Source organism: Hydra vulgaris, chromosome 11 (genome assembly GCF_038396675.1).
Source record: "Hydra vulgaris chromosome 11, alternate assembly HydraT2T_AEP".
In the NCBI taxonomy this organism is placed as follows: domain Eukaryota; kingdom Metazoa; phylum Cnidaria; class Hydrozoa; order Anthoathecata; family Hydridae; genus Hydra; species Hydra vulgaris.
The window spans coordinates 36077501-36099263 of NC_088930.1; the positions used below are offsets into that span (position 1 = coordinate 36077501).

At 29.2% G+C, this 21763-nt stretch overlaps 1 protein-coding gene across 1 annotated transcript in view; it reads right to left on the reverse strand.

The window, feature by feature from the left end:
• The window catches only part of LOC105846263 (phosphatidylinositol phosphatase PTPRQ), a 173623-nt gene extending 151924 nt beyond the window's left edge, over positions 1-21699 (reverse strand). Inside the window, exons 1-2 of the mRNA XM_065810927.1 lie at positions 21690-21699; positions 21423-21452 (exon numbers count right to left, since the gene is read on the reverse strand). The gene's annotated coding sequence lies outside the window, so the exon portion shown is untranslated. The remainder of the gene's footprint in view (positions 1-21422; positions 21453-21689) is intronic.
• Positions 21700-21763: the final 64 nt, after the last annotated feature.

Genomic DNA, 21763 nt, shown 5'->3' on the forward strand with positions numbered 1-21763 from the left:
CCTGGTAAATCTTATTGCCAAATCAAGCATTAATAGTTCATGGAAAATTGTGTATGTCGAACATCCGTTTACTGACATTTTGGAAATGGACAGTAGACCTGTTGTAAGGGTTAAAGATTTTAAATCTAGCCTAGATAAAGTAATTAAAGCGCCAGAGGGTATTGCCAGTCTCAGAGGGATTTTATTTGAAAGGCTGAAGAACCCTGTAGGCAGAAGCTCAATGACTGGCCCCCTCACTTCCACTTTAAATTTATTAAAAAGGGGAAAATCACTGAGCACCTTAAAATCAGCAATTAAAAATTGCTCTTTGGCATTCAACGGTTTTCTTCCAATAAAAAAAGCAAAATTTAATGATATTATGTCACTTTTGTCGCATGTCCATCTTCCAGAGAATGTAACTTTTTACACTTCCCTCAAACCTATAGAAATGTCTCCAAAAGAGGATGAGCAAGCTGATGATTTTGAATAGGGCATTAATTTAACTTAAATTTGTATAGATAATTATTATGGTAAATAGTGTTACCATCAAGATTGTAAATAATTATCACATCACATTTGTTTTACTATTTTTGTTGACCAATAGTGTAAATTCACTTTGTGTTTATACTTTTTTGTTTAAAATTTGAATGGAAATAAACATTTTGACATAATCATAAACAGAATCTTGTCAAAAAAGTGTGTTTATTGTTAAAGAATATTACTATTTGCCATTAGATGTTTACCTTAAAGGCAGTCTTTTAATAAAATGATTTTCCAGTAGGTATTATTTAAATAGCAACTATAACAAGTATCAGTAGATTGTTCTATCTTATGTAACCTACACTAGTAGGCAGATGATCACTGATGAACTTAACACTGGCAACAGAAATGTTATCTACCTATTAATTAAACACCATACTAACAGCTGCTTGAATTATAAATAAACAGGGTGTGAGAAGGGGACTATTATAGATTGACAAAAACATTTATTGGTGCAAAACATTGCTGGTAAATTTAAAAATTAAGTTGAAAATAAAAATTTAGGGGAAAAAGTACCCAAGTGCAAAACATCTTATTTATCACAAAATCATTATTTTTTTACAAAACAAGTATAAAACTTGGTTTAGATATGTAGCAGTGTGTGCTGGATATAAAAAAAAATGTTACAGTTGAGTAAAATGAATAAAAGGTATTTCAGCTTCAATTTAAAAACTTTGACCTACTTTTTCTCAAAACTCTCAAAATACACTTAAGTACTTTTTCTACTGAGCCCTTCATATATATATATATATATATATATATATATATATATATATATATATATATATATATATATATATATATATATATATATATACATATATATATATATATGTTTTTATTTTTATTTTTTTTTAACATCATCGCTTCCAACAAGGCTGCAAGCAGCCACTAATTAAAGTTGGAAGTTACTGAAAGAGAAAAGATGAAGATTGTAGAGCAAGATAACGATTGACGGACGACTTAAAAGATTGCAAAATATATGAATCAGGACAGCGAGATGAAGGAATATGTCTGTTTTTATATATATATATATATATATATATATATATATATATATACATTTACATATCATCTATATATATATATATATATATATACATGTATCTCTCTCTCTCTCTCTCTCTCTCTCTCTCTCTATATATATATATATATATATATATATATATATATATATATATATATATATATATATATATATATATATATCTATATTATAATTTGCTTTTTACCGGACAAGTATCGGATAATGTCCGACGTCTGGTGCCTATATCGAGTCCTCTAGTCACCAGACTTCGGACATTATCCGGTACTTGTCCGGTAAAAAGCGATATCTATCGGTCATGTTGTTCAACATATTTTATGTGCATTTATTTTCTAATTATTTAAGCTGTTCCAATATTATTAATAAATTTAGTATTGTATATAAACTTTATTTTTTGAAGTTCCTAATTTTTATACAAAACCAAATTGAAGTTTAACACACGGCTACGTTAATAAAATACGTCATTTTTTTGAATTAATAAATTTTTTAAAAGACGTCAAAGCATTACGTTTTTTTAAATCAAGTATTTTTCCGGTTTTTATCATTTATATTAAAATATGCTACTCGCCTTTTCGTTATTTTTTAAATTTCACGCGTAAAGCATATTGGGAAATCTGAGGCGCAAGCAAAACAAAGCTTAATTTTCTGATTAAATAAAAGGAAACAAGTAAAGAAAAACAAAGTGTAATGTAATGTAAAAATAAGTTATCACTAACAATGCTAGATCTCATTGATTACATATATATTATTTGTGGAGCTTTAAGTAATTTACAACTCTTCATTATAGAGGCATTTATATAATGTAAATTAAATATGCTAATATTAATAAAAAGATATCACTATTCATTTTTTGTAAAAATGCTTTCAATAAATTTTCAGCACATTGACATATTTTTTGATGCTCAAGATTTATGATGCCATTTGTTAATTTTTCATTAACTTGCTTTCTGTCTAAACCATTAAAGCATTTCCTTAATGATATCATTTAAAATTGTAGTAACTATTTCTTTTTTCTCAAGTTTCTCAGTGATTAATCCAGGTAAAACATGCTGAGTATGTTTTTTTACAGAGTAAGTCTGTAAAAAATATCTGAGGTTTTTTTTCATTTTTATTATAGCTAGGATCAGAATAAATTCTTCCACAGTTTATATTTGTGTGCTATATTGATGACTACTATTTAGTGTGTATGTGTTAGCACAAATTTGTTTTTCTAAAAAACTTTGAGCACTTTGAGCATATTCCTAAACTTGTTTTGCCTGAAATGTCCATGGACATTTAATTTTAAGCAAACCAAACCTACAACATGTACTACTAAACTTGTTATACTCTCTGGGCCTGCTATAAGACAAGGTTCTTTGATTGATACTATAAGTCCGGTTCGGTAACATGTAATGTTTTTATGAGTTTTTTTTATTTCCCTGATATATCTTTTTCAAGCATAGGACTCAAACATATTACCCCATTGAACTGATTTACTTTTTATATTTTTGTAACCTAAAATTTGAGCATATAAACTAAATGCTGCTTTTTTGTTTTTCACTTCCAAGTCAACGTCAAAATTTAGCTATCACAGCATGAACAATAGATGACAATATTGTTCCGACTCTAAATAATTTCCGCAGTAAACTTTTTGATTGAGATATTGTAGCTTTTTTTTAAGTTCTGCTTGAGATGGTGTTATTGAAAATGTCCTTTAAAATGTTTTACATTTAAATGTTCTTGATTAATTCTCATTAAAACTTTCTATCTGAGCAACTTATTGCATTATGGTAGGTTGTCGCACTTTAATTTTTAGTTGCATTTGAAGGTAAATTTTTCATAAAGTATTGTGACTGTATAGCTGGCTTGAGGCAAATTACGGCGCTTTTTCAATCTCCGGCTTCTACAACTACTTCCAAATCTTTCTTTGTAAACTGTGACTGCTTTAAATAATAAGGACGAGGATCATATAAAGATTGACTAAGTTTTAGATTATTATTTCCTTAGCTCGATTTGACTTTTTTAATGGAAATATTTTGTAATTATTCTAGCTCGTGTAATTTTCTCTTCTCTGTTTTAGTCCCCCATTTTTGTTTTACTGATGTGAAGGATAACTTTTCTCCTAATCGCATATGTTCTTCCACAAACAATAACAAAGCAAATTTATGCTTGCAGCTTTCTCCATAACCGGCTACACAATGGCATTCTGCAGTTAATATACTTCTGTTTTTTATCTAAACATATCCATGATTTATATTCTTCATCATCTATTCTTGTTTGAGGACTACAGTTCCTTTTAAACAACAAAATTTTACAGCATCTGAGAAACTGTTAAAAGTTACTGAAGTTACATGTTCTGAAGAATAAAGAGAATGTCCTTCTTTCAAGGCTTTAACGCAGTAAGTGAGAAAAGCACAAATTTCAATGTCCAAATAGTTTGAGGTTGGTAATAATTTTGTTGCCACTTCTTTTTTATCACCCAATTTCCGATTTTAAAAGGATGGGCAAGATGGACACCTGGTTTGAACTTGAAAAGATCTGTACTTGATTTCTTCAGTTTCTTCTTCCACAGTTTTTTTTAAAGGTAATTTTAAAGTTTTTTTAAAGGTAATTTTAAAGTTTATTGGCATAATAAACATTTTTTAACAATTTATTTTTTAAGGATTTTTACCAAGAAGTTTACTCCTTGCTTGCAGCAATTCTTTCAGTTTAACGACTTTCCAACTTTTAATTTCACCCATAAATGATTTATTGTTTTCGTTATCAGAGGAAGAATCAGTCATATTTAACTGTATTGTTTAAAATTGTTTTGACTACGTCTGCAATCTATTTTATTGTTTACGCCTCAGTTATTCGAATGCTTTACGAGCAAAATTTGAAAAATTATTAGCGAAAAGGCGATTTAGTTATTAGTTAAAATTTACAGTTTAATATTTATTTTATTTTTTGTCCCATGGTTTTTACAAATTTTAAACAAATATTTTAGCTTTTAAAATACCTTTCAAATTTCTTTTACAAAAATTTTAACGCAATAGTTATTTTAATGCTTATAGAAACCAGTACTTTTTATCACACTATTAAGTTTGAGATGTTACACAACGTTTGTTTTCGCGCTAATTTTCGCTACTAAAAGTGTTTATAAAATCTAAGTAAAAGTTTGAAAAAATTTATAAAAAAATACATAATTATATAAATGTAATTACCTATATTATTCTTTAAATGTATATTACGTTTAATATTCTTTGATAATTTAGATAAAATGGGTTTATTGTAAACATTATAATTAATTTGTTACTTTATTTAATAAAATAATAATGTATATATTTGTATATATATATATATATATATATATATATATATATATATATATATATATATATATATATATATATATATATATATATATATATATATATATATATATATATATATATATATATATATATATATGATACGGAATTTAAAATTTTACCCAACCGTTTAATAAAACCGATGAGAAAGGTGAATGATTGTGTCAGGAAGATAAAGAAATTTATGGTCTGCAAATGTCAACAAATGGAAAAACTCGATATCGTACCACAACTGAAGATACTGAAGGTATTCATCCAAGAAAACTAGTATTGATAAAGAAACAAACGTCCATCAGCCAAGACCAAGATTTCGATTAAACAGCCAGTGAAGGCGGTCATTCAGAAACTGAAAAGCAGTGTTCCAGCAGTGATACTGAAGCTGAAAATGTTGAAAGTTTTTCATCGTCATTTAAAAGGCAACAAACAAATTTCGCTGTAAATTAAGCGATTTCTCCGAAAATTAGCACCAAAAAAACACTTTAAGGCTGCAGATCTCTATAAAAAGATGGAATTTCTATTCCTACACCAACTCAAAGTGGTGTCTACAAAGGTGTCATGAAAGAAGGAGAAAAATTAAAATCAAACTATATGGAGAACTTAAAAAATGAAAAATGGTCTTTACACTTTGATGGAAAGCTCATCAACAAAATGGAACATCAAATAGTTGTTTTAAAAAAATGAAAAGAGAGAGGTTAGACTAACTGTTCTCGAGCTGATGAATGGAAAAGCTGAAATAATATTTAATGGTATAAAGCTTGTCCTGGATGAATGAGCTGTGGCCAGGCATAAAAATGATTGTATCTGAAAAAACATCTGTAAATACAGAAATAACAATTGGTGTCGTAACACTGTTTCAGAAACATTTCAAAACCATTGGGTTAGAAAAGCTTACTTTTATAAGATGCCAACACCATATTTTAGATCAATAACATCACCAAATCTTTATTACCCGTTTGTGGCAAAATTACTGGAAGAGTACGAGAACCTTAAGTTATTATTTTAGAATATTGGAATTCGTTTGACGAAAGTGAATTGGACACGCTGGCAAAATGACAAGGACTTCCTGCATCACTTATTAGCATGTTATAGAAAGTTTAAAAGCACAGGTACCTTTCCAAAAATGAGTTTCAAATCACTTTCTGCTATAAGCAATGCAAAATAGAACTCAAGAGCAATTTTTGTTCTACTTGCTTACATTCTAATACCAGACAATCAAGAACCAAAATCTGCTCAAGCAGCATGCGGCTTTATCTGTGGTTCATAGGGGGATATATGGTTTGGTGGCCACTACTTCAATCCCGCAGATTTTTTTTAATCTGTTAGAAGCATGCAATGAGCATCCAATAGCATTAAAACCGTTGAAGACATTTTGGTCCACAGCGCCAACACCGATCCCAACACAACCATCAAATATATGTGCAGAACGTGCAGTAAAAGTAATGCAAGATTTAACGCCTTTATGTCATAGCAAAGAAAAACTTAACATTAAATACTTATTGTCAAATACATTGTAAAAATATTTTAACCATCTATGTTTTACTGGTTTTCCGTGAAGAACTGGAACATGTGACGCAAAGTTATATTTCTTATATTCCATAAATGTTCTTTTTAAATGGGGGGTGAACTTTTTTGAGATATATTTTTGAGTATAAATTTTCTTGATTTTGCATAAAAAAATCTAAATTGAGTATGGGGTAACAGGGTTTCAAAATTTTTTATACCCGTAATATATAATTTTAATACACACTGTTTCTTAAAAGTTTTTTTGTATGGTATAATGAGGATTTGCAAATTTTTTTTTCTTAAATTTAAATGCCCGCCGAAGGTTTTTAAGTTAAAAAATCCCCTATGTAAGGGCTTTTTTGTACGTTCAGCGGGATTAGTAAACTTGATCCAAATTGATTCATCTAAATGCAAGATGAACTGTTTGGACCTTATAAATCATCAATTAATTATAACAAAGAATCAACGCATATATAAACCTCTTTAGTATTTAATTATCCCGTAATCTATCAGATTAATGATTGGGAGGTTGCTTGACTTTTGGAATATGATTTTTTAACTTGTTCAGATTTAATACTTAATTCGTAATAAAAAATATATTTGAAAAATATGTTTTTGCCCCATTATTGTTTTTTGTTTAAAGAAAATAATTATAAATCCATAATAATCCCCAAATGACTTCATCAGCTGATAAATGTCTCCTCGTCGGCACTTCACTTTAGTGTAAATCATCGCTATCAATATGTTACATGTCTTATTAATTGTTAAATTGAATCTTTATAAAAATAAACAAATTATAATAATAATTTGTCTATTTTTAAATAAAAATAAATAAAGTTATAATATTTCTATTAATTGCTGACACGCGTTCATAAGCTACTTGGGAATTGCGCTCGTGAAATTTTACAAACTGTAGTTTGTATTGGTTTTTTACTAGTTTATGATTCGCATGCTGTTGGAGTATAACATATCAAACAAAATATAACATACCTAACAAAAAAAGTAATTTTTATTAGTGTCACAAGGAACAGAGAATAAATTCCCTAAAAGAGCAAGTTATTTATGTGAGCAAGTTTATTTACAAGAGCAAACTTATTTATGTGAAATTGTGTGATTTTTTTAGATAACTAATAAATAAGATAAACTTAAAGTGTTAGTTGAACTAGAAAAAGAGAGAGGTCTCCTAGTCCGCAAATTTATTCAGCAAAAAACACAGGTTAAAAGAGTAAAAAAATACTGCAAAAGACAAAGATTCTGGGCTGGAAACACCCTGAAGAGGATGGAGAGGAACCAGCTTCCTTTGAGAAAGCACATCCTCCAACATTATCTTCACCTCCGTGATCTGTATCCCAGGAAACCGCTTAAAGAGTTGGTGTCTAGTCCTCTTCAAAACAAAACTTTCAAGTTTGTTTTATATTGTATTATATTGTATTATATTTTACATGTATATCAATCCCGTCATTTAGTTGCCAAATGGATATCGAATGCGAATTAAAATTTCATTGCACAACTAATTTTAAAATACTCCCATTACACCAAAAGTTTCATCTGTTCCCTTTATCATGTTGTTGAACAAAGATGATATTTTAACGCATTTTTTCTAGATTATCCTACATTGAAGATGGTGCTAACTGTGAGTTTGGATGTCTCCTCTCTGGAGTCTTGGTTCCTTGAAGAAGAACAGGATTTCCAGTTCTTACCATTCAATATCTGCGGTATAATGTTAATCAGTTTGTAAAGTAGTACATTAAACTGAGTAAATCTGAAAAGAAGGTTGGAGCTGGCTTTGAAGCATCACGCAATAAGTTTAGCATTAAACTTGAAGGTAAGAAGTTGCAATATAGTTTTCTCTGTCAATATAAAACAATCATATAGTTATTTTTTCAACAATTATTTTTATCAAGGTTTGTTTTGGGTAAGTTTGGATATGGATCTGCTGAGAGAAGTCTGGAATCTAGTAGGTTAAAGATAAATGAAGACAATTTGGAGGATGAAGCTATTATACATGATCAGATGACAGACAGAAAGATGTCGATTGGTAAAATTGATGGATGGTTTGAGTTTGTTGCACAGAGATTGAAAAGACGGAAGAATCATGAGATACCAAATGTTTTTGATAAGTTTGAATTTGACTCTGTTAACATTGACTTTAAATCAGATACAACTGAGAGTGAACCTAGTTCTGATGACGATAATTTTGAATTACCCCAGGAAAAGTCTTCAGAACAAATTTTTATGATGTCTAAGGATATCTTGTCTAAAACTGCCAGAACTGCCATTGACATGGGTATCAGCCCTCATCAAACAAATGCTTTAATTACATCTGTTGTAGAGCAGTCTGGTGAAGATATGAACAAAGTAATACTATCTATTACGTCTGGACAAAGAATCTCAGACAAGATAATACACCAGGACGCTGCTGCACTTAGAGCTAACCTAAAAAAGAAAGTTAAGGATGCCGATTATTGTGCATTTTGAATTTTTCAAAATGCACAATAATCGGAAAAATTATCAAGGATTATACAGGCTCAACAGATGAAACTAAAGATAGAATTTGTGTTTTTATAAAGCATGAGGGAGAGACACATCTTGTTAGTGTTCCAGGATTAGCTCATGGGACTGGTGAGGCTCAGTTTGAGGCAATTCAGAATTTGTTGGATTCTTATGATATCAGTGAGAGGATATTTGGAATATGTTTTGACATTACAGCTTCAAATACTGGACGTCTCAGAGGGGCTTGCACAATGTTAGCTCACTTTAATGACCAACCATTGCTTGTGATGACATGCAGACACCATGATGGAGAAATCCATATATCCCACTTCAGTTCTAAAGTTACAAGTAATAAAACCGTTGGATCAGAAAACCAACTGTTCAAGTCTTTGAAAATAAAGTGGTCTGAAGTTGGAACAGTCAGGTTGAAACCCTTTTGAGGTTTGATTACAATGACATTGGTGGAGACTGGCTAGATAGACAGGCCATACTTGCATTAGATGTCTGCAAAAATTTGAAAAACAAGAATGTTCTGAGAAATGATAAAGTAAAATTAAAAAGATTTTGTAAAATTTAAACAAATCAATATGCCAACTTTTTTTAAAGATTTAAAAACATATAGGTTTTATTTTTTCAAACATTGGAGAAGAGAGGCAACGATTTTGAGTTAGCAAAGTTGGCCATAATGTATCTAAACGGGGGATCATATCCCATGCTAGGTTCATGGGAAAAGCCCTCTATTACCTGAATTTTTAGCTTCATCTTTCCAAGATCCAACAGGTTATTGAGATCAGTAATGATCTTATCAAAGAGGTCAAGAGAATGGCAAACTTTATTGCTATCTTCTTCACTACCTGGTTCCTTACTTGTGAGTTTTCTGACTCAGCTTCAGTCAAGGTAAGATAAACAAAATATATTAAAAAAATAATTCATGGTGGGATTTCATTGTGCAGTATGCAATATTCATTTTAAAAATATAGTATTAGAAGTAATAAAAATGTATTGCATATATGTTTGTACTGCTTGAATAGAGGTAGAAATGATACGCTAATTAATTAAAGTTTGTTTTAGGATCAGTTCAGTAATTGGCAAATGTGCAACTATGCCCGGATTAAACCTGCTGCTGAGTCAGTACTGAAGTCGTCGGGAAACCACACTAGGTATGTAGACCCTTCTTTGGTAGTAATGGTCTTGGCTTCCAAGAACAGTAATAACTTTGTGCAGATGGAGGAGATGGTCAAGGTTCTGTTTGTCGCAGAAAGAAAACCACTTGGAAGAGATAAAGCAGTGGCGGAGATGCTTCCAATGTATGTTTACCTGAAGGAGAAGGAGAAACATCCCTCATTAACAAATTTCATCAAGAAGGAGAGTTGGACTTTGTTTAATATTTTAGGCCTTACTATGGAGCAGTGTATTTGGATGGAACTACCGCATCAGTTTTGGTATAAGTTTCCCGGATACATCAAATTCCAGGAGTTTATGGGACTCCATTAATGTTATTAATGATTAATCTGAGCGGGCTGTCAAGCTCATCCAGCAGAATGTGGAGAAGGCCAAGAGTGAAAACAAACTGCAGCATCTCCTCCAGGTCAAGAATGCTTGGAAGAAACCAGTTTACAGAACCAAAGCATCACACAAAGAATCGACTAACTCTGTGCTTCCAACTCAACTAATGAAGAAATTGAAGTTTTTGTTCTATAGAACTGTATTGCTCTGTGTATATTATTGTGTATATTGTGTATATTGTGTATACTCTGTGTATACTAATTTTTTTTAAAAAGAAATTAAGGAATTAAATATCTTTACCCATTGAATCAAAAATTCCATCCACACAAAAAGTTCGATACTATAACCAGGGGCAAATCTAAGAATAAAATGAGGGGGTGAATCCTTCAAAAGTGCCAATTGCATTCAAAAAAATTAAAAACATCCTCAAAACTCCAAACTTAACGACTGGCTAAATATAATCCTAAAAAAATCGACTAAAAGTTGAAAATTACCTTCTTTGGGAGAGTGTGATACCACACTCCCCACCACCCTCACCCCCGTAAAATCACCCCTGACTATAACTTTGCTGACATATTAGTATTACTTAAGGATATTTCTCATAATGTTAGTGTAAATATGTCAAAACATAGATCTTCATAAGCATTTTAAATTAACAACAAACAATAATGGATAATATTTACTACTCCAGCCAACAAGCTAAAAATGGATAAAAACAGAAAAATTTCTTGGCAGAATTTTTATTTAAGTGACTTGCAGGAATAGCAAATGTTATCCAAAAAAATTGAAAGAAAAAATTTATCTATAAAAGTGACCCTAGAGACACTAATTAGCTACTGTGATTCACAAAATTTCACTATGAAAAAAAATGGCCCAGGCTAATATATATATATATAATATATATATATATATATATATATATATATATATATATATATATATATATATATATATATATATATATATATATATATATATATATATATATATATATATATATATATATATATATATATATATATATATATATATATATATATATATATATATATATATATATATATATATATATGTATATTTATATATATGTATATATATATATATATATATATATATATATATATATATATATATATATATATATATATATATATATATATATATATATATATATATATATATATATATATATATATATATATGTATATTTATATATATGTATATATATATATATATATATATATATATATATATATATATATATATATATATATATATATATATATAATATATATATGTTACTGTTACCCGCAGTACCAGGAATTAGCTAAATGCTAATGTTTATAATGTAATTTAATATTGCAACTCTGAGTTTCATGTGTTATCACAATCATCACGCAAGTAGTAAAAGTTTAATTTTGCTACGATTTGTTTAGTGGACGTTACGGTTTATATTTGTATTTTAGATCGTTACGGGACGGAAATTGATTAGTAGTTAGGTTAATAATATTATTAATTTGTTTTTAGTTGGCTAATAATTGTGAAATAGTTATATGTTTAATGTTGTTTAAAATATTTTTTATGTGTTAATGTGTATTATTTGTGTATTAAAAAATAATAAAATAAAAATAAGTAATTAAGAATTAATATTGATATAATTATTTACATAATTTTATGAATTTTATTACAGAAGCTGTGTATGTGAGTAATTTATTAGTTAGCCTAGAGATATATGGAGCAGATAACTATACTAATCTGCTCCATATATCTCTAGGCTAACTAATAAATTACTCACATACACAGCTTTTGTAATATATTTCATAATATTATGTATATTTTTATATCAATTTTAATTCTTATTTTTTTATTTTTCGTGTACTTGAATTCCGACCCCGTTTGGATTATTCAAAAGTCAACAATTCAAAATACAGCGAGAAAATAGCAGCAAAGATTGGAAGGAGCAAAATTGAAAATATTACTTACCACAGAGATGGTAGGTGGATAACAGTTCTTAAATCAATCAATGACGCGACTAACCTTTCGATGGAGCAGATTGAAATCAATGAATGCGAGAAACCCGTTGTTTTCAAGCGAAGAGAAGAACAAGGTTTTTTAATAACAATTAAGTGCGATCCAACTGTCACCGATGCTGAACTTTCCGATAAACTTGCTCCTTACACAGATACAATTTACTCAATCAAACATACAACTTACGACTTTGACCGAACTATCGAGGATGGTCGGAGACTTTTTAGAGTTAAGCTCAACACATTGGTAAAATATTTACCACATAATATCGAAATCAATGGAATGAAAATTAATCTATATTATGTTATATTTCTTATATTCCATAAATGTTCTTTTTAAATGGGGGGTGAACTTTTTTGAGATATATTTTTGAGTATAAATTTTCTTGATTTTGCATAAAAAAATCTAAATTGAGTATGGGGTAACAGGGTTTCAAAATTTTTTATACCCGTAATATATAATTTTAATACACACTGTTTCTTAAAAGTTTTTTTGTATGGTATAATGAGGATTTGCAAATTTTTTTTTCTTAAATTTAAATGCCCGCCGAAGGTTTTTAAGTTAAAAAATCCCCTATGTAAGGGCTTTTTTGTACGTTCAGCGGGATTAGTAAACTTGATCCAAATTGATTCATCTAAATGCAAGATGAACTGTTTGGACCTTATAAATCATCAATTAATTATAACAAAGAATCAACGCATATATAAACCTCTTTAGTATTTAATTATCCCGTAATCTATCAGATTAATGATTGGGAGGTTGCTTGACTTTTGGAATATGATTTTTTAACTTGTTCAGATTTAATACTTAATTCGTAATAAAAAATATATTTGAAAAATATGTTTTTGCCCCATTATTGTTTTTTGTTTAAAGAAAATAATTATAAATCCATAATAATCCCCAAATGACTTCATCAGCTGATAAATGTCTCCTCGTCGGCACTTCACTTTAGTGTAAATCATCGCTATCAATATGTTACATGTCTTATTAATTGTTAAATTGAATCTTTATAAAAATAAACAAATTATAATAATAATTTGTCTATTTTTAAATAAAAATAAATAAAGTTATAATATTTCTATTAATTGCTGACACGCGTTCATAAGCTACTTGGGAATTGCGCTCGTGAAATTTTACAAACTGTAGTTTGTATTGGTTTTTTACTAGTTTATGATTCGCATGCTGTTGGAGTATAACATATCAAACAAAATATAACATACCTAACAAAAAAAGTAATTTTTATTAGTGTCACAAGGAACAGAGAATAAATTCCCTAAAAGAGCAAGTTATTTATGTGAGCAAGTTTATTTACAAGAGCAAACTTATTTATGTGAAATTGTGTGATTTTTTTAGATAACTAATAAATAAGATAAACTTAAAGTGTTAGTTGAACTAGAAAAAGAGAGAGGTCTCCTAGTCCGCAAATTTATTCAGCAAAAAACACAGGTTAAAAGAGTAAAAAAATACTGCAAAAGACAAAGATTCTGGGCTGGAAACACCCTGAAGAGGATGGAGAGGAACCAGCTTCCTTTGAGAAAGCACATCCTCCAACATTATCTTCACCTCCGTGATCTGTATCCCAGGAAACCGCTTAAAGAGTTGGTGTCTAGTCCTCTTCAAAACAAAACTTTCAAGTTTGTTTTATATTGTATTATATTGTATTATATTTTACATGTATATCAATCCCGTCATTTAGTTGCCAAATGGATATCGAATGCGAATTAAAATTTCATTGCACAACTAATTTTAAAATACTCCCATTACACCAAAAGTTTCATCTGTTCCCTTTATCATGTTGTTGAACAAAGATGATATTTTAACGCATTTTTTCTAGATTATCCTACATTGAAGATGGTGCTAACTGTGAGTTTGGATGTCTCCTCTCTGGAGTCTTGGTTCCTTGAAGAAGAACAGGATTTCCAGTTCTTACCATTCAATATCTGCGGTATAATGTTAATCAGTTTGTAAAGTAGTACATTAAACTGAGTAAATCTGAAAAGAAGGTTGGAGCTGGCTTTGAAGCATCACGCAATAAGTTTAGCATTAAACTTGAAGGTAAGAAGTTGCAATATAGTTTTCTCTGTCAATATAAAACAATCATATAGTTATTTTTTCAACAATTATTTTTATCAAGGTTTGTTTTGGGTAAGTTTGGATATGGATCTGCTGAGAGAAGTCTGGAATCTAGTAGGTTAAAGATAAATGAAGACAATTTGGAGGATGAAGCTATTATACATGATCAGATGACAGACAGAAAGATGTCGATTGGTAAAATTGATGGATGGTTTGAGTTTGTTGCACAGAGATTGAAAAGACGGAAGAATCATGAGATACCAAATGTTTTTGATAAGTTTGAATTTGACTCTGTTAACATTGACTTTAAATCAGATACAACTGAGAGTGAACCTAGTTCTGATGACGATAATTTTGAATTACCCCAGGAAAAGTCTTCAGAACAAATTTTTATGATGTCTAAGGATATCTTGTCTAAAACTGCCAGAACTGCCATTGACATGGGTATCAGCCCTCATCAAACAAATGCTTTAATTACATCTGTTGTAGAGCAGTCTGGTGAAGATATGAACAAAGTAATACTATCTATTACGTCTGGACAAAGAATCTCAGACAAGATAATACACCAGGACGCTGCTGCACTTAGAGCTAACCTAAAAAAGAAAGTTAAGGATGCCGATTATTGTGCATTTTGAATTTTTCAAAATGCACAATAATCGGAAAAATTATCAAGGATTATACAGGCTCAACAGATGAAACTAAAGATAGAATTTGTGTTTTTATAAAGCATGAGGGAGAGACACATCTTGTTAGTGTTCCAGGATTAGCTCATGGGACTGGTGAGGCTCAGTTTGAGGCAATTCAGAATTTGTTGGATTCTTATGATATCAGTGAGAGGATATTTGGAATATGTTTTGACATTACAGCTTCAAATACTGGACGTCTCAGAGGGGCTTGCACAATGTTAGCTCACTTTAATGACCAACCATTGCTTGTGATGACATGCAGACACCATGATGGAGAAATCCATATATCCCACTTCAGTTCTAAAGTTACAAGTAATAAAACCGTTGGATCAGAAAACCAACTGTTCAAGTCTTTGAAAATAAAGTGGTCTGAAGTTGGAACAGTCAGGTTGAAACCCTTTTGAGGTTTGATTACAATGACATTGGTGGAGACTGGCTAGATAGACAGGCCATACTTGCATTAGATGTCTGCAAAAATTTGAAAAACAAGAATGTTCTGAGAAATGATAAAGTAAAATTAAAAAGATTTTGTAAAATTTAAACAAATCAATATGCCAACTTTTTTTAAAGATTTAAAAACATATAGGTTTTATTTTTTCAAACATTGGAGAAGAGAGGCAACGATTTTGAGTTAGCAAAGTTGGCCATAATGTATCTAAACGGGGGATCATATCCCATGCTAGGTTCATGGGAAAAGCCCTCTATTACCTGAATTTTTAGCTTCATCTTTCCAAGATCCAACAGGTTATTGAGATCAGTAATGATCTTATCAAAGAGGTCAAGAGAATGGCAAACTTTATTGCTATCTTCTTCACTACCTGGTTCCTTACTTGTGAGTTTTCTGACTCAGCTTCAGTCAAGGTAAGATAAACAAAATATATTAAAAAAATAATTCATGGTGGGATTTCATTGTGCAGTATGCAATATTCATTTTAAAAATATAGTATTAGAAGTAATAAAAATGTATTGCATATATGTTTGTACTGCTTGAATAGAGGTAGAAATGATACGCTAATTAATTAAAGTTTGTTTTAGGATCAGTTCAGTAATTGGCAAATGTGCAACTATGCCCGGATTAAACCTGCTGCTGAGTCAGTACTGAAGTCGTCGGGAAACCACACTAGGTATGTAGACCCTTCTTTGGTAGTAATGGTCTTGGCTTCCAAGAACAGTAATAACTTTGTGCAGATGGAGGAGATGGTCAAGGTTCTGTTTGTCGCAGAAAGAAAACCACTTGGAAGAGATAAAGCAGTGGCGGAGATGCTTCCAATGTATGTTTACCTGAAGGAGAAGGAGAAACATCCCTCATTAACAAATTTCATCAAGAAGGAGAGTTGGACTTTGTTTAATATTTTAGGCCTTACTATGGAGCAGTGTATTTGGATGGAACTACCGCATCAGTTTTGGTATAAGTTTCCCGGATACATCAAATTCCAGGAGTTTATGGGACTCCATTAATGTTATTAATGATTAATCTGAGCGGGCTGTCAAGCTCATCCAGCAGAATGTGGAGAAGGCCAAGAGTGAAAACAAACTGCAGCATCTCCTCCAGGTCAAGAATGCTTGGAAGAAACCAGTTTACAGAACCAAAGCATCACACAAAGAATCGACTAACTCTGTGCTTCCAACTCAACTAATGAAGAAATTGAAGTTTTTGTTCTATAGAACTGTATTGCTCTGTGTATATTATTGTGTATATTGTGTATATTGTGTATACTCTGTGTATACTAATTTTTTTTAAAAAGAAATTAAGGAATTAAATATCTTTACCCATTGAATCAAAAATTCCATCCACACAAAAAGTTCGATACTATAACCAGGGGCAAATCTAAGAATAAAATGAGGGGGTGAATCCTTCAAAAGTGCCAATTGCATTCAAAAAAATTAAAAACATCCTCAAAACTCCAAACTTAACGACTGGCTAAATATAATCCTAAAAAAATCGACTAAAAGTTGAAAATTACCTTCTTTGGGAGAGTGTGATACCACACTCCCCACCACCCTCACCCCCGTAAAATCACCCCTGACTATAACTTTGCTGACATATTAGTATTACTTAAGGATATTTCTCATAATGTTAGTGTAAATATGTCAAAACATAGATCTTCATAAGCATTTTAAATTAACAACAAACAATAATGGATAATATTTACTACTCCAGCCAACAAGCTAAAAATGGATAAAAACAGAAAAATTTCTTGGCAGAATTTTTATTTAAGTGACTTGCAGGAATAGCAAATGTTATCCAAAAAAATTGAAAGAAAAAATTTATCTATAAAAGTGACCCTAGAGACACTAATTAGCTACTGTGATTCACAAAATTTCACTATGAAAAAAAATGGCCCAGGCTAATATATATATATATATATATATATATATATATATATATATATATATATATATATATATATATATATATATATATATATATATATATATATATATATATATATATATATATATATATATATATATATATATATATATATATATATATATATATATATATATATATATATATATATATATATGTATATTTATATATATGTATATATATATATATATATATATATATATATATATATATATATATATATATATATATATATATATATATAATATATATATGTTACTGTTACCCGCAGTACCAGGAATTAGCTAAATGCTAATGTTTATAATGTAATTTAATATTGCAACTCTGAGTTTCATGTGTTATCACAATCATCAGGCAAGTAGTAAAAGTTTAATTTTGCTACGATTTGTTTAGTGGACGTTACGGTTTATATTTGTATTTTAGATCGTTACGGGACGGAAATTGATTAGTAGTTAGGTTAATAATATTATTAATTTGTTTTTAGTTGGCTAATAATTGTGAAATAGTTATATGTTTAATGTTGTTTAAAATATTTTTTATGTGTTAATGTGTATTATTTGTGTATTAAAAAATAATAAAATAAAAAAAAGAAAATAAGAATTAAAATTGATATAAAAATATACATAATATTATGAAATATATTACAGAAGCTGTGTATGTGAGTAATTTATTAGTTAGCCTAGAGATATATGGAGCAGATAACTATACTAATCTGCTCCATATATCTCTAGGCTAACTAATAAATTACTCACATACACAGCTTTTGTAATATATTTCATAATATTATGTATATTTTTATATCAATTTTAATTCTTATTTTTTTATTTTTCGTGTACTTGAATTCCGACCCCGTTTGGATTATTCAAAAGTCAACAATTCAAAATACAGCGAGAAAATAGCAGCAAAGATTGGAAGGAGCAAAATTGAAAATATTACTTACCACAGAGATGGTAGGTGGATAACAGTTCTTAAATCAATCAATGACGCGACTAACCTTTCGATGGAGCAGATTGAAATCAATGAATGCGAGAAACCCGTTGTTTTCAAGCGAAGAGAAGAACAAGGTTTTTTAATAACAATTAAGTGCGATCCAACTGTCACCGATGCTGAACTTTCCGATAAACTTGCTCCTTACACAGATACAATTTACTCAATCAAACATACAACTTACGACTTTGACCGAACTATCGAGGATGGTCGGAGACTTTTTAGAGTTAAGCTCAACACATTGGTAAAATATTTACCACATAATATCGAAATCAATGGAATGAAAATTAATCTAAACTTTGCTGGAAAAGAATTTTATTGTAATAACTGCCAAAGCAGACATGTACCAAGAAATGCATGTGTTCCACCAACTAACAACCATGAAATAAAAAATATAACTACAGTCGAGAATCCAATTGATTTCACGTTCGGTCAGAGTCTTATCAATAAGAAAGGCAAAGCACCCGTATTTCTTTTCACTCCACCATCACAAAAGGCAACACCAAATTCGACAACACCAAGAGGAGAGGTAAAAAGTTCAATTTATTCCTTGAATAAAAATAATTCTACTATTACTTTAGAACGCCAACTTAACTTGAGTTTACCGGAAGAAGTAAAAAATAAAATAAAAAATATACAACACGAAAATGAAAGCGCCTTTGACGATGCGAGACGCTTGGAAAAAGAAAAACTGAAAATTGTGCATCCTATTGAAAATCTTATTATAGTCGAGGATCCGTTTATGGAATATAAATCCAAAAAGAGTCTTAGAAAGGAGAAGGAAAAAGACGTTTTAATTAAGAAAAACGAGTTTGAAAATAGATTGTTGTTCAGTACTAAGTTTAGTATGAGTAAGACCGTATTGTATGTTTTCCGCGGTTTTTAAAATTTTGCGCAAATAAAAATTTTTGAGCAGAATTACATATTTTTTGTTAGGTATAAGAGTTCAAATGTGAAACAAAACCAAAGTAGCGCCTAGTAGCAGCCATATTAATGAAGTTATTAAAGCAAACATATATAAGCTTCAAAATATCTGAGTTTAAAAGCAAGATGTAGCTGTAAAAACTATATATTTTCAATTAAAAGCAAAAGTTTGACAATAAAATATAACATATTAGGCATAATTAAAGTTGCTATAAATATGTTAATTATTTAACGATTTTAGTCTAACATAATATATATATAATATCTTAAAAAGCGCAATATTAGTAAATGTTATTTATTTCCATCGATTTTTTAAACAATATTTTTCTCTTTATAATCTTTTTTATTTCTAATTTGCATTTTCTGCAACCACATAATTAGTATATTCATTAAAATTTTAAGTGTATATAAACGATTTTAAATGTAAGCTTATGTAATTTAAGTTTTATTTTATATAATTTATTTTTAATAGCATATAAGTTTAAAAATCCCTCTTAAGAAACATAATTTTATTTGTAAATTTAATTTGCATTTGATAAAATATTACTTTTATGTAATTCAATTTTTTTTTTTTTCAATTACATTAAAAGATTTTTTTTAAAATAAGTTACCTTTATATGTAAATTTAAAGGAACTATTTTATTATGTAATGCAATTTTAAAAAGAAAATAACTTTTATATTTCCATGCTTTTTCGTGTGACTTACTTTTCCATGTAAAAGAAAATTATTTTTTGATATTATCTACTTTTACAAAACTTACTTTTAAAAGTAAAAAAATACATTAAAAATTAAAAGTTAATTACTTTTACTGAAATATAAATTGAATTTGAACGTTTAAAATTATTTACGTAATTTATTTTTTCATAAAAACTTACTTAAGTGTAAGTAAAATTTTAAATTTAACTAAATTCTTATTTTACTTTAACATCAAATTAAAAAGTTAACAAACATAAACGCAGTGCATTACGCAGCTTATATTGAAAATATAATTATCTTTAAAATCCACTCCTTCATCAATTAGTAGATAAATCTCAACTTAAAATTGGCAACAGGAACTTAACTTAACAATCAGGGATGTGAAGTCCAATTAATTTTTAGTCCAGAGTTTTTTTTCTTTAATTATTTTTGGGTCAATTAACCAGAGTTTTCAGGGATGAAATAGTCCCTGAATTGCTAGAGTAGACTTTACGAATTTTCAATTCTGTTGTAAAAAATATAACTTGTACTTGATTTCATTTCTTTGCTCAAAAAGTAACATTTAAATTTCCTTTAGGTTGAAGGTATTACTACTAATATATATTATTAAACGAAATTGTTAACTTAAGGTGTAAATGTGGTAGTTCGATAGAAAGCTTTGGCATCAATGCAGGCGTCGAACCTCGGACTTCTTGGTTCTGAGGTAGAATGCTAACCACCGGACTACGACTGCAGTAAAGTCCCGGAGTTCCGGAGTCCCAACAGTTTTTTTGACGGCAGGACTCTGGGCCCTAGGTAAAAATAGGGAATCCCAGACTCCAGACTAAAAGTTCCGACTTCGCATCCTTGTTCACAATGCAAAAAAAAAAAAAAAATTTTTTTTCTAAATGAAACAATTGCAAACAAATTTGCAATTTAGTCAAGTGTTAGTCAAACATTTTAAGATATATTTATTTGAAACTGTATCGAAAAATCAAATATAAACACAAAAAATTACAAAGTTTAATAAACAGAGTTTTAGGTCTTAAACTGCCCTACTCAAGTAATAATGGTTAGAAAAAAATTGAAATAAAAATTGTGTTAATAGTACGAACTGGACACATAAAAAAAGACAACAAAAAAACAAATAAGTTAATATTGGAAAAAATTTCAGATTTTAGCTACGTTTCTTTCTGAAACGTAGCTAAAATCTGCATAATTATGCTCAACAATACATTTTTTTTGAACTTATTTTATTAAATAGCAAATACTTAATTACCAGATAGAGGCTGACCAAAATTGCTCACATCTAAATAAACAATAAAAACCGTATTTTACAAAATGAGATATAAACTTTATTTATGAATATAAATAAAGTTTGAACATAAAATTTGAGCTATGTAAAATTAAAAATAATTTATTTTGTTGATATTAAAATGAAAAATAGCATAGAAATCTCTTGGTTTTAGAACCCTAATCATTATGTTTAAACGTCTAAAATAAATAACAAACAAATTAGTTCAAATAAATTTTTAAAAGTACTTACAAGATTGAGCACTACCTAAAGAAAAAGTATACACGTAATTTAAAGTATTTACAAATACTATAAATAAAGTATAT